We start from the raw sequence: 16923 nt of genomic DNA, 5'->3' as shown, positions 1-16923 counted from the left end.
TGCTCTAATTGAAGCACACCACACGTGCTCCATAGCGGCTTCAAAGCTGTACCAAGGGTGGACCACTGAGTTCTGACACCACAACATTGTACATGTGAATGAATACTGTCGTTATAGTTTCACAGAGTTGCAGTGTAAGCCATGTAAGCCATGCTAGTTTAACTATTTGCTATTAGCAACACATGTAGCCTACCGTATTAGCTTACCTGAAAACACCATGACTCTGAACCTGGTGAAACCAAAGACCTTGGAAAACCATTCCTGCAGGAATAGATTAGTCAATTTAACACTAACCAAGCTCTTGATTAGCTAGGTTTCCAAGTGTCTATATGTTAGCAGAACTTATTTAACCTGTCCATATCGCTTTAAAAGAAGCTAATCTTTGTTGGTTACTAATTGATTAGCTAACACATTTGCAAAGACATGCAAGTGTCTAGTGTGTAAAGAATTCACAGAAGGTTGTGTGAGCAACATTGAAGTAAGAAAAGTTGTATTCTCCATAATCATACTTACGGCCAAGCTCCACCTGCTGCGTTGCGTCAACTCGCCATCGGCGTTGCGTCAACTTCCCTTGTCCAAGCTCCACCTGCTGCGTTGCATCACCGTCAACGTTCTCTAGCTCCACTGTCATTTTTTGTATACGGGAATAATTTCACCCTTGACTGCAATATGTCCATAACAACATCATACAGAACATTTTCCAATCAGGGTAATATTTTTATCTACATATTCCCAAATAGATAGTTGCTAGTTCAGTAGATGTTCAACTAACTGTCAACAACATTTCAACTAACCACTAATCCTAAACCTTGCCCTAACCTTAAATCTAACCCTATCCTTAACCATAAATCTAGTTACATATCAACAGCCATTCGTCGTCCATTCCTGCAACAAGCTTTCAAGCACCTGTGGTGATTGACAGCTGACTCGCGTGAATAGCAATTCGCAATAGCTGAGTAGTTGGCTACAAGCATTTTCAATCTGGTATTATCTCTATTAACCGCTGTGGTGATTTAACAGCTGATAAAACATTTATTATATATATATATATATATATATCATAATATCAAGTGCACTACAAACAGAGCAAAACAATAAAACAACACCAGAAAACAACCAATAGGCTATCCGCTTGTTAAGTCGTGACGTGTTTCCGGGTCCAACGTTGGCTGAGGCGCTGTCTTCGAAATGGAGAAATAATAATAATAATTAATTATATTTATATAGCGCTTTTCCGAGGCTCAAATACCCTGACAATATGGAGAAAACGGGAAAGTGCTGTGTCCCTTGTTGAATGAATAGATCCGAGTCTAAAAAACGATTAAACTGTCATTCTACCGCTGTAGGTAATTTCTGGTTTGGACTCGGAAATAGTTAAACGTCACTTTTGACGTCATACTTAACAAGCGGATACAATTATAACCAACAACTACAATTGTAAATATACAATTGGTCTCATTGGGACGTCTGCGTCCACCGTCAAAAATCAAACTTTTTTGAATGTCTACTTTGGACTCAGCCATCGGACGCAACGCAACGCTGACGCAACGCAGCAGGTGGAGCACCTTTCATTGATTACAATGCATTTGATCCCAATTTCGGACGCAACGCACATTTGACGCAACGCTCGATGGCCATGGTGGAGCTGGGCCGTAAGCATTCTGCTTCCTTTCCATTTGGAAGTATTTACTTTTATACCAGATTAGAATTTAGATGTTTGGCTAAACATGGAAGATTAGTGGGACACGTGAAGAACAATAAACAACTGATTGATGTTTAAAATGATTTCCAATGATACCCTTCATCCTAAAATGAATAGATTGTATCCACTCATATCATTAACTTAGTATGATATCTAATCCATTCCATTATGTAATAAGGCATGTCAAGAAATCTGAGGGGGGGGGGGGGGGGGGGGGGGGAGTACCCTAGCATCATCAGTCATCACCATTCATATTTTGAAAGTCAATAGGGACTACAGTAAAGGCAAATTACCAAAAGTGAAATAGATGAAGGTAAGCTTGAACAGCATTGTCAGGCTACTGGTGAAGGTGAGGAGGACTCACCTTTGTACTACACAGGTGGGAGTTGGTGCTCAGCTCCACTCAGAATGTGTTGCCAGATAGCTTGTGCCAAAGCTGTTGAAAGGTGTTAAACCCCCTGTATTAGAGGTGGCACCTCCCTCTCTATAAACACTGAGCGATTTCATAATACTTCAGGTGTCAAGAAATAAAACTAGGCCATCACTCTAACTATGAGAGTATTGGATACAATGATGAGAACTATGTAGTATGCTTATTCACAGCCTTAATATGTAGTGTTCAAAGACATCACAGCATAAGACAGGTTAAATAGGCCAACTCAAATAGTTAGCAACCAGGTGACAAAAGACAGGAAAATGACAATGATACAACTCAAATGTTATCTAAAATTTTACTTAGTTTCTGAAACCTCAAATGTAATAATCTGAGTCAAATAACTGCATCAACAGACATTGTTCAGTGTGTGGTTGCCAACCGTCTGTTTGTTGGACGACTTGTCTGGTTTCACGGGCCTGAAGCCTCCAGCCCAGCTCTGTGTCATAAAAGCCTGTTTGCACAAGGATCTTCTGACTTACTGAATATCACACACTAAAAACAGCGCACTTGAGGTGGCTGTTGATCTCTGAATCTCAATGCAATGTTGGTGAATCAGTCCAAAAATAATCAGTGATCATTCTGTTTGTATAACTGAGCTAAGCCAACTCAGCCTTGGCAAACAAAGTAAAAGTATTCTAAACTTCAGCTGCGATGCCTTCTTGATAATACGACAATATGGACAATAGAATCATGTGTGATTAAAGCAAGGATCAATACTGAATGATTACACCTACTGTGTCGACAATATTTTCATATTGAACAAGGTAAAAGATGGCTTCCAAGTCTGACTTTGTAAAAACAAATAAAAACATATTTTATGCATGTTATTTATCATTGATGCTAATCACAAAACCACCTAAAGTTGATTAGATTAAGTTAGAAGTTCCATACTTTCAGAATACATTTCGGATTGTCGAATGTTTTTAGTTCTATTTGAATATTTGCAATACCAATAATTATTTTTGGGATTCCTAGTGGCAATGCCATTTCCCCCCCAAAATGTCATATTGTAATGAACAACAATGCTCTCCAGTGGACATTCAGTGGTATGGCATTCTCGTTGCTTCATGTATTTTATGAATAACAACATTTAGTCAAGCACATTTAGATGTTCATATAGGCATACAATAGTATCTTACAGTCATAAAATCACATACAAGACATGTATGCAAGAATGTATGTATGCTTATATAACACGTTATGGGTTCCCTGACTCAGATAAAGCAGAGTGAAGAGAGTGTACACATGGATATGGATATCAGCCTGCCTGAATACCACATCCTCACCTCACTTTCAAAGTGCCTGAGTTACCCTATTGTCTTATCACAACCCTGACAGGTGGTTTGACCTACACGCTACAGGGAGGCTGGCGGACAGAGGATATGAAGGGTTATAAAGCCATAACTCAGCAGCCATATCAAGGAGACGTTGGAGGGAGGCTGCCACACCTGCTGCTGGCTGTGTGCTCTAGGGACACTTTGACACCAGCTGTGCGGTGCTTTATAGCCCCTTTCTTTTACAGTGGATGGCCACTTGTCCTGATGATTACAGTAGAGCTCAGGAGCAGGGGCAGCTATCAGATTAGATACCATGTGGAACAGTGTTGACATCCTACTCCAAGGATACTATAGCCTGGGGATAAAGCACTCTTATCTGTATACCTGTTGTTGTTGTTGTTTTTTTTTGTTTTTTTTACATAATACCTTTATGGTTTTGATGGTCTGATGGTTTTGATGGTTTGGTGGTTTTTGAAGCTGTTTCATATTACATTAATACATTTCTTTGATATGGAAGTATTCGTAACTAATGCATAATAGGTCAATATTAAGGACACTGGTTCATATCAATGTATATGCCAAGCACTTGTTGAAAAAAAAAAAAAAATCAACAGGAATGATAATCTATCCTTTGATTAAAGGCATGTTAGATGGGTGCTACAGAAAATCGTATTCTATAGCGCCACCTAGTGTTTTCTGAGGTATATAACACATTGTCTAAATGAGGCGTCATGATTTCTTGTCCGTATAATTGACTACCCCAAGATCTTCTGTGATGTTTCTTCTGCTTCAATGCTTACACTACATGCTCTTTGAATACTCTCTGACATTGACAAACTTTTCTTTTTTTTTTACATTCTAAGAAGACATTTTTTAATGTTTACCACATGCTTTCCAACACAAGCCATGTATACTTCATAAACCATTGATAATATTAAACTATACAGTAACATTCAAAGAAGAGAAAGATGAGAACCTACATTATCACAACACTTCATCTTAAATGTAGCACAAGGCTTTCCAAACATTTGAACTTTTTCCTTCTGTGACGTTGTAGTGGTCCATCAGTATGGCAGTGTGGACCAACATGGAGTCCACGGCCAGACAGTTCATTGCCGCTGGCACAGAAACACAACCAGGCATGTGCAACCAATCACATGTGTGGCATTGCCTCTCAACCAGGACAGGACATGTGGATCCAATACACCACATTGGCGTCCAATTGGTGCATGACTTTCATATGACATAATGAGGTGTAGCTCAGAAGACTGGCTGTATGTGTCATTGAGCCTGGAGCCTTATGTAGCCTACTGTAGGATGTTCCTTTGTTGCCCTAAGCCAATAGAGTTGCAGGGAAGAAAACAGGATGTACTGTACATGTTGTAGTCCCACACAATTCACAAGAGAGTGTGAACGCTGCTTTCATAGTCCAAATAGACCACTGTATGAATCTACTATAATCGGCTGCTTTTACTACCTGAATCATACCACACATGTGACCTAAAACATGGAAAAATGTATGCAGTTTGAACAATAGTAAGAGTAAAAGATGTAACCTCACATCAAAGGCTGTATATCAATGGCAGCATAGCCATTTTGAGGGGTATTCAGAGAATACTAGGCATGAGTCGAGTACACTCTTGACTAGAATTCTAATCAGCAGCGGGCAATTAAAAAGCTCCTTCCCTTTCCTCCTTTTATTCGTTATAAAACGATGTTCTGTTAATGGCTTTGGATCACAGTTAAGCCTTACTGCAAATGACTGTTAATCCAGTGGGCCTGCGTTTGGTTACCTGAGGGAAATACTATCCAGGCTTTCCCCCGTCCTCCACGCAAGCCTCCAGATTAGTCCAATATATATTAATCCCCTCATTTATCTTTTGTCAACGAAGGCCAAAAAATAATTTGAAAGAGAGTAAATAAATGGGAGCGCGGTAAGAGAGGGATGTGTTATTAAAAACAGAAGGCAGGTGCTTGCCACACCATATTGGTCCAGATTGGGATTGGCTGCTTGTCTAATAAGCTTCTTTGCATTGCAAATAATGGCCACATTCGTTTTCCTCATCAACTTTTGATTCAGGGTGATTATGCTCTTCAAGTAAACAAGAGATGTTTCTAGATGGGATATATAAAACATATGGCTGCACCACTTTGCTAATAATATTGTGTTTGCTTATGAAATTAGAATCGCACTTGGAAAAATAGATATATCCAAACTGATATTTGGACAATACTATATTACCTGAAACCAAAATGAAGGAAAGAAATATTTGTCTAAATATCACACCTTGTTTTGATTTAACCTTTTGGAGAGATTTCTCTCCATGCCTTTTCATTTGTGTACATTACACAACTGGACCCAATAGGCCTCAAAAGGTTGACATTTACTATATCTTGGAAAGCTGATAAATAAACCAGTAAAGTGTATCGCAGGAGGAATGTGTATGATGTCCTGCCAAACATTCAAATATTCATCCAATGCGATTTCAGGAAGCCATTAGGTCTAAACAAGTTTTTAAAAGTTATCCCATAAAACTCAGCAATATGACCAGCACACGTCAGGTTATTTTTCTTTACAGATGATACAGTATCTGGGACTGGGAGACGACTGAGCAAAAATCAAAGGGCGCGGGGGACTCCTGCGATGGCCCCCTGTCCTGACCAGTGGAACTCATTACGAGTGGCACGACTGCCCTTCACACCCACTGAGACTCTGGCGCTGCCCCAAGGTTCCATGGCATGAGGCAGATATACCACCAAAGACAAGGATCCCTGTATAAAAGACCTAATGAACTCAAGGTATGCTACTGGTCTTTGCAGGTTTTTTTCCAATGGTGTATGAATGGGATAAGATAAAGATAAAAATGTTATGTACTGTGGTTCAGTTGCACTTGAGATAACTGCGACACAAATTCCAAAATGCTGCTATATACTGTATACTTGTATTGTCCCTTCATTGCATTAACGTCTGTAGTCTTTCAGGCATAGTTGCTATTTTTCAATGGTGGAATTACTGATGTCCAGATTCCACATGTGTGTGGTTGAGAAGGCCAAAAAGTAAACGTGTTGCTTTTTTGAGAAGGAAGCCTTGTTTTTTTAAACATGTATTTATTTTCCAATCCAAGATTTATAAGCTGCCATCTGCCGTAAGGTATGCTTGGCCTTGATTATTTACCCAAGGAAAATATGGCGGTGAAAAATTCATGCCTGTGTGTTAGCCTGACCCTTGGTCATCTGCTGGCTCTCCTACCTCCGGGATGAGAAAACAGGTTCAGTGTTGTTGAGAGATGAGGTTAGCGAGGAGCCGGACCAGAGGGCCAACACTCTCCACCGGCCTGTGACATCCATACCCACACTCTCCATTACCCTTTTCACCACATCAGAAATGAGGACAGACGCCATTATCCAAGTACATCTACTTTTTACACAGGCACTTTAAAAGGCACCAACGACCTTTAATACTAGGAACACCCAGGAATAGCATCTCCTGTTACATGCAAACACATTCTAAAAACGTAATTGTTTTCTACCTTGATGCCTTGTAGTTCAGCTTCAAAATAAGGCATTTATATTAATATTCCTGAAATAGTTTGACCAGAATCCTTTCTATAACATTGTGTTACAGTACTTCATGATTCACACTTTTACTCTATTCAATTCCACATTTCCTTTTGAAATGTACATCCTCGCATTACTGTATATATTATTCTTAGCCTTAACACAGACTTGTTCATTAATCCTATGATTCATGGGAATTCAGCGTCTATGAATTGGTTGACATTAATTGATATCCACAGTGGTCAGCAAATGAAACGGGTGTTTTTGCATCAGACACAACAATAAACATTCAGCCTGTTTATCCACATTTCAGTCCCCGGCGGAGATAGAGAGTGTCATGTCGTTTCTCAGAGGCCCCCTTGACTTGTGGCTAGCAATAACTGTCAGGTTTATTTGGAAGTGAAACTAGTGGGTGCTGCCGGTGAAAAGGAGCCCTGTGCATCTTGACGGAGCGGGGAGGTGGGCCTGACAACAGATTAAGTGGTCACTAAAGCCCACATGACGTTCTCTGTGTATTTCATATGAAAGCACTATTTCCATATCCTACATCTCTCTGTTAACCACTTGTCCAAATAGTCATAAATCATCACTAAATTCCTGCTTTTATTTGGAAGCCACTGAGTTCAAAAGCTGCTTTCGTGAACCTTGTACTGACACAGAGAAAAAGGGATCAGATTTAACTCGCTAAAATAAAAAAAGAGTAGGATTCACTAGCTACATTGAATCAATAAGGATGTAACAATAATATGTGCTGAAATACAGTATGTGATCAGAGTGGGTATTGTTTTGGAAAGGTGAATACGTGCAGTGTTTACTCTGAATCTATGATAAGCTGTTTGGGTTGTTTCAGTTTGAGTGTGGACCTTTTGGTGTAATAACTGCTCTGGGAATAATTGTTTAGTATTTTAGTTCATGCTATAATGCCCAGCTGTTAAAACAAGATATTATAGAGGCTTTTTAAATGTCAAGCCCTTTGTTTTGGATGTAAACATCCCTCTCCTCCTGTCGTTAGAGATACTAAAGTACAAATACAATTGCAATGTACTAAATTTACGACAGACTGCATCATGTCTCTTCTCTCATCAGAATTTAACCAGACCATTACCATGCAGTTCCCCCCCTTCTCTCTGCAAGCAACACCCTCTGAAGCCAACACACACACACACACACACACACACACACACACACACACACACCCACGCACACACGCATGGGCGCGCGTTCTGCGGAACCCAGCATTCCCGTCCCAGCCTTCTATGTTGCCTTTGGAAAAGAAAACCGCCTCCCAGAAAGGGAGGAATAACTGAGCGATCCATTCTTTCCCTCCCACAGTCGAGAATGTTAATAGGTTATGTCCTCGTCCTCAGCTGGGATTGCCATTTCCTTTCCTTTTGACCTACACATCAGATGTCTGACTCTTACAGGAATCAAGGTGAAGAAGAACAAACAAGCATGGTGGAAAATGGCCGGCCAGGCCCTGCCTGGGGTCTTGGTTCTGGGGCCGGGGGCCAGCTGTGCTGCCTGCCTGCCAGCCTATGACGGGGTTTGGAAAACTCATCATAGGAGCTGGGCTGCAGCCCCAGTTAAACATGGGTGGCCACCAACACAAAGTCTCCAAACAAATGTCTTTACATGATGTGATCACTATCTGTTGTGCTGCGAGGGGGCGAAGGCAGCATAACTGGCACTTTCCTGTTGAAAGATAAAATTATGGGTGATGTAACAGCGTGGCGTTCAAGGGCGGCCAGAGAAAACAGAGATGAACAGGGCTGTGTTTGTCTGCGGCCCGTCCCCGCTGGCTCAGTGCTGGAGACATACAGTATTTGGACTTTCATAATAAAATTGTCTGAACGGTTGGGGGTGGGGTAGGTTGTGGGGTTTTCTACGTTGGCTATAGAGCACATGTTTAGAGAGCTCTATTGCTCTCTAAACATCTGCTCTATAAATAAAGTTTGATCAAGTTTGAGTAAGGTGGCAGTCAAGAGGGTGTAGGAAAGACAATATTTAATGCATTCATTTAGAGCAAGAAGCCAATCGCAAGGTAGATATGATTATGTCATAAAACAAATGCTATCTCATTGCAATGACAAAATGAGATAGGCCTGCGTGTATGTTTTCAATGTGATCTCATTCATTAAATCTCGCCCTATAGTCATTAAACTTGTGCTTAAAAATAAAATACTGAACAGATTGAAAATGACTGTAATAAATATAAACAGCTTGTGAATAACTCTAATCAATGCAATATTCAAAACCTCATTATCTAAAATGTGTCTTTGTCTACCAGGCTTTCGGGGACAAAGGCCTACAAATTGTGTTTGGTTCAATGTGATGGACTTAGAGTCACAAGAGTTTAGGGGAGCCATTTAGTCATTAGAGAACACTGCCACGTCTCTTCTCCAACATGTCCAGTGCCCTGTAGTAGCAGACCTAACTGCTGGTGTAAACTGTTCCATATGCCACTGCTCCGAAGGAGAGGACCTGGCCGGACCACTAGAGGTCACAACTGCCACACCAACGTCCCTGTCTAGACGTGATCACTGTGGACGCAGCGGTCCAGACCAGTGGTCCAACGCAACAATAGCTGAAGTCTCATGACTGTGCAAACATTTATAAAAAGCCACATTTTGTATTTATTTTTTATTGTAAGACCGAAATATGTGCAATAGTATGTCCTGCTATAAAATACATTTAAATTAGGATTTGTAATTTCTAATAATAACTAACATTTGGTAACTATCATGTAGTACACCAATTAGTGTAATGGCTATTACTCTGAGCATGGAGATTTGTATAAACAGTATAACTGAATGATGAATATTCCTTATTCCTTATATTATATTTATATATATATATATATATATATATTAAAATGAAATATATAGAAAATTCTCCTTAAAGTGATTTGTGTATTTTCAGCCACTAGTTCTAAAATGAGCACTCACAGGCTAAAGTCTGTTCCCTGAAATAGATTTTTTTTTATTGGACACTACTAAAAAGTTTTTTTTTTGCAAAATGTTGTTGGCCTTAAATTAAGGACTGTGTCCTCGATTACCATTATATCAACAACCAAACACTCAACACTTACGCCACAATATGAGGTAAAGGATTAGCAACAAAAATCATGCAGCAATCCTGTATTTCCTTCACCTGCACACACATTGTCCTTCCCCTTTCTTCACCAGTTTGTTCTTTTTTTCTTTTGAAAGGAACAAACCACAGCACGACCTTTGCGGTTCATAGCCCTGACCATCGACCATCCTGAGGTCAGACCAGCGGTCCCAGGGGAGGCAGGTCTTCACCTCTCTCCTTTACAATAACAGCAGTGGCAGGTCAAGGCTTTGTAAAAACCAGGACCTTTCCTCAAGATGGATTCCTGTGAGCAACAGCTGCTGGTAAAACTAGGAGCAAAGCTGTCACCGATAGGCTATAATGCTGAGATGTAAATGTTCTATAGATTGCATTGTGGATATACAGTATCTGTCCATTTAGCATGGCTATATACACATTAGTGCTTATACAGTATGGCCAATATAATGTCTTAATGATGGTAGGACATTGCCAGAAACTACTGTATTCCAATCCATGAACTATGAGTACCAGTCTTGGCATCAAGGCTTGAGGTGCCCTGTCCCTAGAAAATAGACTATTAGTGTCTAATCATTTAGGTTGAAGCATACTATAATGTAGAGATTATAGAGTACCTGTCCGGAATCCATAAGAGTAAAAAGTTGTTGAAAATCCAAATCTATTACATTTCATTTCAAGGGGTTCATTCCTTAATATAATAAATCAGAACAGAAAGACAGAAACTTCTTGAAGCAAACACACATATTCTTAAATTCACACACACACACACACACACACACACACACACACACACACACACACACATATATAAGCACGTGGGCACACAGACACTCATGCAAACTGGCACACACTCACACACATAGACAAACACGCGCACACTCCATCCTTCTTATTTTTGGAGGCACAGTGCAGAGTTATGCCAATATACAGTTCGCTTTCAGCTTTATACTGTCTGGCTTCCAATCAAAATGGCTTTATAACAGTTAGAACATCCCCAGGGCCCACAAAGACCAAAAAGAAACAGGGGGAAAAACGCGCGGTTGGCAGCCAACCACACATATTCACTGAGCTCATCCCACCAAGCAGCAGTAAATCATTATGAAAGCAAAAGTCAGTGTGGTAGATACAATCATCTAAGACCAATAAAACACCCATTTCTCAGAACAGCCTTTTCACATATAACTGTCACTGACTGTCATGTCAATGGCCATCGCCTGCGCCAACTTTCACAGGATCCTGATGTTTCAAACAGAGGATAAAGGTACTGTAAGGTTGGAAACATTCCCAATAAAAGTTGGGGAAACTGAGCCCCCTGGTCTCTTTAATCAGATTGGCCCTTGTGGCACGGAGCAGATTGACAGCGATATGCCGGGGGACATTTCGGAGCTCTGAGAGCTTGGCCGTTCCCACAGGAAGTAGAAGAGGAGATGATGAATTGGTTCTCAGCGAATGGGGAGCGGTAATCCCGATCGCTGACACACTGTATGGTAGTAATCAGCAGTTACATGTTGTCAAAATGGAAATGGCCTGTTCCTGTTAGTAGAACACAAATGCGGTTCTCACTTCAAAGACCTCCTCCGAGAGGCCAATTGGCTTGCTCTTTCCATGCCTCTGGGATATTAGTCTGTATGACATGTCTGATTTCTAAACAGCCCCCCAAAATGAGGAGAGAACGTGATTTAGTGGCTAGACTTTGCACCTCAAGGTTAATCCCATTTTTCCTGTATCTCATACTGTATATTTCTTCAGAATTGTTTATGAACTGTATATTGCTTACCAGTGACAAGCCAACAACATTAGCAACAATAAGGCAATTAGTGTCAGCAGGGCTCAGTCAGTGACGTTTGCGTCAGTAGGCACCTCATTGTTCCTCTGGGCATTGCCTTGCCTTTGGCTCCAGAGGGGCTGTTGGCTTGGATACAGTAGTTTGCCTTCTGATGGAAGACTCAAGCCTCTGCCAAGACTGGCCCGGCCCAACGACACTGACTGCCACAGTTGGCTGGATGAACGGGAGGGGAAGTGCACAGACTGGGGTAGATCACAGTGGGACTAGGCTGCCGTAGACAGCGGCCATCTTCTCTGTCTCTGCCCTGTGATCTGGAGACAAGCCCAGCGATCAGAGCCCACTGAGTTAAAATGCTGTTTACTCTATGAGTAAGGGGACGTGTACATGCAACGGTATTTACTTCATCACTGCCTCATGTGGGTGGTCTCCCTCACTGGGATACAATGGTTCCACCAGACACTATTCAGTCACATGCAGGCTCATAGCACAAGCCATAAAAGACTAGCCTATGAGGGCTTTCAAGCTGCAAGGATGTGCTTTTTAGGGTTTATATTCATAGATTTCCATGCTGTTCTCCAGTTTATTTCACTACCTCATACATTTTCCCAGTCATCTCATCTATTTTTATCTCTTTGTCTCTGTGTGTTCCTTCTACTGCCCAATCCTCTCCACTGTGATACTGTTTCTCCAACAATCCCTCTGCACATACTGTAACAGATTTGAACCCCCCGAGTAGACAAAGTCCTCAACCAAAGCAGAACATAGAACCTGACAATTTGCTTTGGATTATTCCTGTTTATTCATCTCAGAAACATTAGCTTGGTACCATCTGTAAAAATGGTCAAAAATTGAAATGCAATAAGTCTTGCCCCTTGTAGTATTTCAAGGGGATGAAGGAAGCAATCTTTCATGTCCGCTTTAACGTTTAAAGTGAAGGTAGTGTATTTCTAAATTGTGCTGCCACGTAAGCCCCAGGGCTAGCGAAGAAACTCTAACCTGGCCCAGAAAGTGTGTCGGATGTGATCTTTTTGTTTGAGAGTGCACAGAAAATCTGCTTTGCAAAATAATCAGAGAATTCTTGCCGTCGACCTGAGGGGATGGAAATGAAATAGACCAACTTTGTAATTTTTTTGAATTGACATTTGACCAGAGAAGAAACCCAGTCCTGTATGACTCTAACGATTTCACTTCCAGTTTTCATACCTCATTTGAGATAGGAAGCTGAACTATAAATCAAGGTCAAATAATTTTTATAAAGCATTTTCTCTTAAATGTTTAAAATATCCAAACAAATCAACTTCATAGCTGTTGAAATGGACTGGGTTGACAGTAAAACAAGGTTGTGCAAATGTAACACTATATTACAATGTTTATTTTGCTATTTAAAAATGCTGTAAATGATTTGCTAGCATATCAAAATACCCACGAACAGAAACCTACTCCCCCACTAAATCCTCACAAGCCATTTTCCTGTCTTTTGCAGAACACACACATTCTAACACACATTCTAACCCACACCCACACCCACACCCACACCCACACCCACACACACACACACACACACACACACACACACACACACACACACACACACACACACACACACACACACACACACACACACACACACACAGACACACGCACGCACTAATGGAGATGTAACTGGAAGAGTTTCTGCAGCATATGGATGCCATTTGTATGCTGCAGTGATAATGTATAGGTCAGTCTGCCCTTTGGTATCTCTCTATCCATCTGTTTTCACATTACTTGCAAATTATAGTGTCCTCCAGACCCAAATGAACATAAATCAGGCCGGCGAACGTGCAGAAGTTTTCCCATCTGTCATAAAACAATGATTTAAAGTCTGGGTTGTCAAAATACGGCGCTGTGAATTCGCCCTGCGCCCCAGCAGTAGGAACACAAAGCGCCATCTCATCGGGGTAATTTATGGCCTCTGAGGGATCTGAGGGTGATTAGGGCTTGGGCCACCAACAGCCAGAAAAACAGTAGGAGATCCAATAAGGCCGGCTGGAAAACCTGAGCCAAATTTATCAAACAATTCAACGAAAATCTATTTCTGTTTGGAGAGTGCAGCGAGATATATTGCATGTTTAGTATACTGGTACGTCTCTGGAACATTCGGTCATACTGCATTTGTGAGTTTTGGAGTTTCTACATTAAATAGTCGTAGCCGAGGCCATGTGATCTACTGGACGTTGTGGTGCGTCCGTGGCCAAATCAAATATACAACGGGAGGTTCCTGGATTTTAAACAAGATATTCGTGTAAATGATGTCACCGCGTCTCTATGAAATTGTTTCTTTTAGAGGTGGACCTTTGGAGTGAAAGACATACTGTTCATCCGTGGGGGGTGATATTGGGTTCATATGGGGCTGTGGATATGCTATGTTGACTTTACATCAGAGTATAATGCTTTTATGAACCAAGGGGCACCAATGGCAGCCACAACTACTCTTTGACAAGATAGCTTCCTGTATGGTTGGTTAATATTATGATTAGCCTCTTTCCCCAGCAAGGCAGAAGAAATGCAGGGGTAGGTCTCATGAAATAACACAACCAGTTACATTTACTGGAGAGGTGAGGCTGGTCGCCTCCCAATACTTTTACTTATTGACCCATGAATGTGTCTCAAAAATAAATATAGATTTCTTACATAAATTGCAGAAATAGAAGTAATAAAAGGATCCTTGGTGGTCTTAGGGGTGTGGGGGGTGAAGCCACCGATCAATTATACATTTATCTACCGGCGACATTCCATTATGTATTATACTACATAATATGGATTTACTCAGAAAGACGTGCCTTTCAGGCTTGTACAGGCTAGAGGGGGCTGTTGTGCCAGTATGAGAGTGGGGATATTGAAATCTGTTTGGTGCACAGAGAAGTCAGAAGAATTGACGCCTTAACCTCAGAAGCTCCTCTATTCCAAAACCTTGCCATTGGAATTTCAATTAAAAAAACAAATAGAGGCTAACTAACGAGGGTGAAATAGAATACCAATTTGTTTCACTTGAGAAACCACGTGGTATCTCGGATTATCGCTGACCTTCCACAACGTGTTACATCTTCACTTGCAGACTCAATCATCTCATCCCTCTCCAGCTGCCTCTCTCCCCCCATCTGGGCGACCAAGAGACCTCTGCTTTGGTCGAGCAGGTATTGTTTTTGCATCTATTTTTACAACTGCTGTTTGGGTCCCTGGCCAGTAATAGGCTGTGTGTGAGGTGAACACAGCTCTGGCCCCCACATGAAGTTCAATGCCTCCTCTCTGTCGACTACAGGTGTTTTGTTAGTGGAGCTTCACTCTGAAGTGAGGTGGAAACTGTGATGGTTCCCACCATTTCGTCGCTCTGACCGATGGCACACATGCTATTTATTTCCTTATTCCTGTATCAGGTATAAGTCGTGGTCCATTTGTCTAAAACAAGGCATGAAAATAAAACCTGTTGCCGGTGAAAAATTACAGTTAAAAAATACAATCCCAGAAGCTACAGTACACAAATACAATCAATAATCAAACCTGAGTTTTTTTTTACTATATTCTATTTGGCACCCATGTACAGTGTGTGATCCATTTCACACAGTTATTTACTGGAGCTCTCCTCTCTCCACTGCCTACAGTGGACAGTTCCACCTAACGTGCATTCTCTGCTAGGGCCTGACACACATTAAGTCATTCTCCACAAGCTTATTTGAGTTAATTGCGCAGCGGCAATCTCCTGAACCACCCAAGCATCGGGTCCCCTGGGGGTCCTCTCCACGTTTGTTAGCCAATCCGAGGGGGTTCTGCATCACTGCTGGCGGTCCACTCTGGGATCCAAAGGCTGTTCTGGACAAGTAGTTGCTTATTTCTCAGGAGAGCACCAATGCTCTCCCTGGGACTCTTAAACTTCTGAAGTGGAGCAAGGTTTTGGGCCTTCGCAGACACGACTGTATGGGCTCCTATCTGTTTAAACAGCAGGTAGCCCCTAACGCTCCTCTGTTTGTGTCCCTGGTTTCCTCCTCCAGTTGGGGGATTTTCCCATAGTATCCACGGCTCGGAGGGGGCTCGGAAATATGTCTGTTTTTTGGAAGGAAGATAGATGGAAACATAAACACAGATTTTGAAATCTGAAGTACATATGAGGACCATAACAATAAATGAAATAAACATTATGAAACATTTAGGAATGTACTAAATTTCACATCATTCCATGACATAAAGAGAGATAAGGAGAAAACGTGACATGAGAACAAAACAATGATAAATGCTATACTTTAGAAGGGATTTTGATCACCCCATTCAATGACATTACAATGGCCCTCACTTTTAATTTGCTGACTGGTTAGGTTATCTGAATATACGTTAAATATTAGTAGTTAATTAGTCACTTTGAGAGAGATCTGATTATAAAGAGCTTGTAAAAGACAACAATAGTTTGTTAACCCTTTATTACAGAGTTTCCATAGCTGTAAAGCAGGAATTGCTGGCTTATTGTATAGCAAATATCATTATTCATAATTGGAAATTGCCATTTTAATACCAAAGAGTATTAAAAAAGAGTAAAGAACTAAACACCTCTTTAAATATGCATACTGGTAATCCGTCATTTGATTTCCACCACTACACTGAAGAAGATCTATTTCTATGTCCTATTTGTTTCACATGTAGACATAAATGTGGACTGACTTGTAATATCTCTGCAGTAGCCATTTTATGAGTGACAATAAAGTTAACTGACATTCCTCCTTGTTTCAAATCCTCCTGCATGTCAGAATAATGCTTACAGGGCTGTGCTCCCCACTTTCTGGACAGGGACGAGAGAAAGAGAGGGGGGGAGAGAGAGAGAGAGAGAGAGAGAGAGAGAGAGAGAGAGAGAGAGAGAGAGAGAGAGAGAGAGAGAGAGAGAGAGACCAGGCATCCATGCCATGGGAGTGAATGAGTGTTGAATCTCAGTGCAGCGGGTTAACCGTCCTCCTCTGTCAAGGTAGCCTGGCTGACGGCTTCTATTTGGCTTCTATTGCAGCTCATGTCAACACCACTGACAGCAAAAAGCACTTAGGGACCTGGCGAT

The sequence above is a fragment of the Nansenia antarctica genome (assembly GCF_963989245.1).
Source record: "Nansenia antarctica genome assembly, chromosome: 1".
Classification (NCBI taxonomy): Eukaryota; Metazoa; Chordata; class Actinopteri; order Argentiniformes; family Microstomatidae; genus Nansenia; species Nansenia antarctica.
This window is presented reverse-complemented; position numbering follows the sequence as displayed.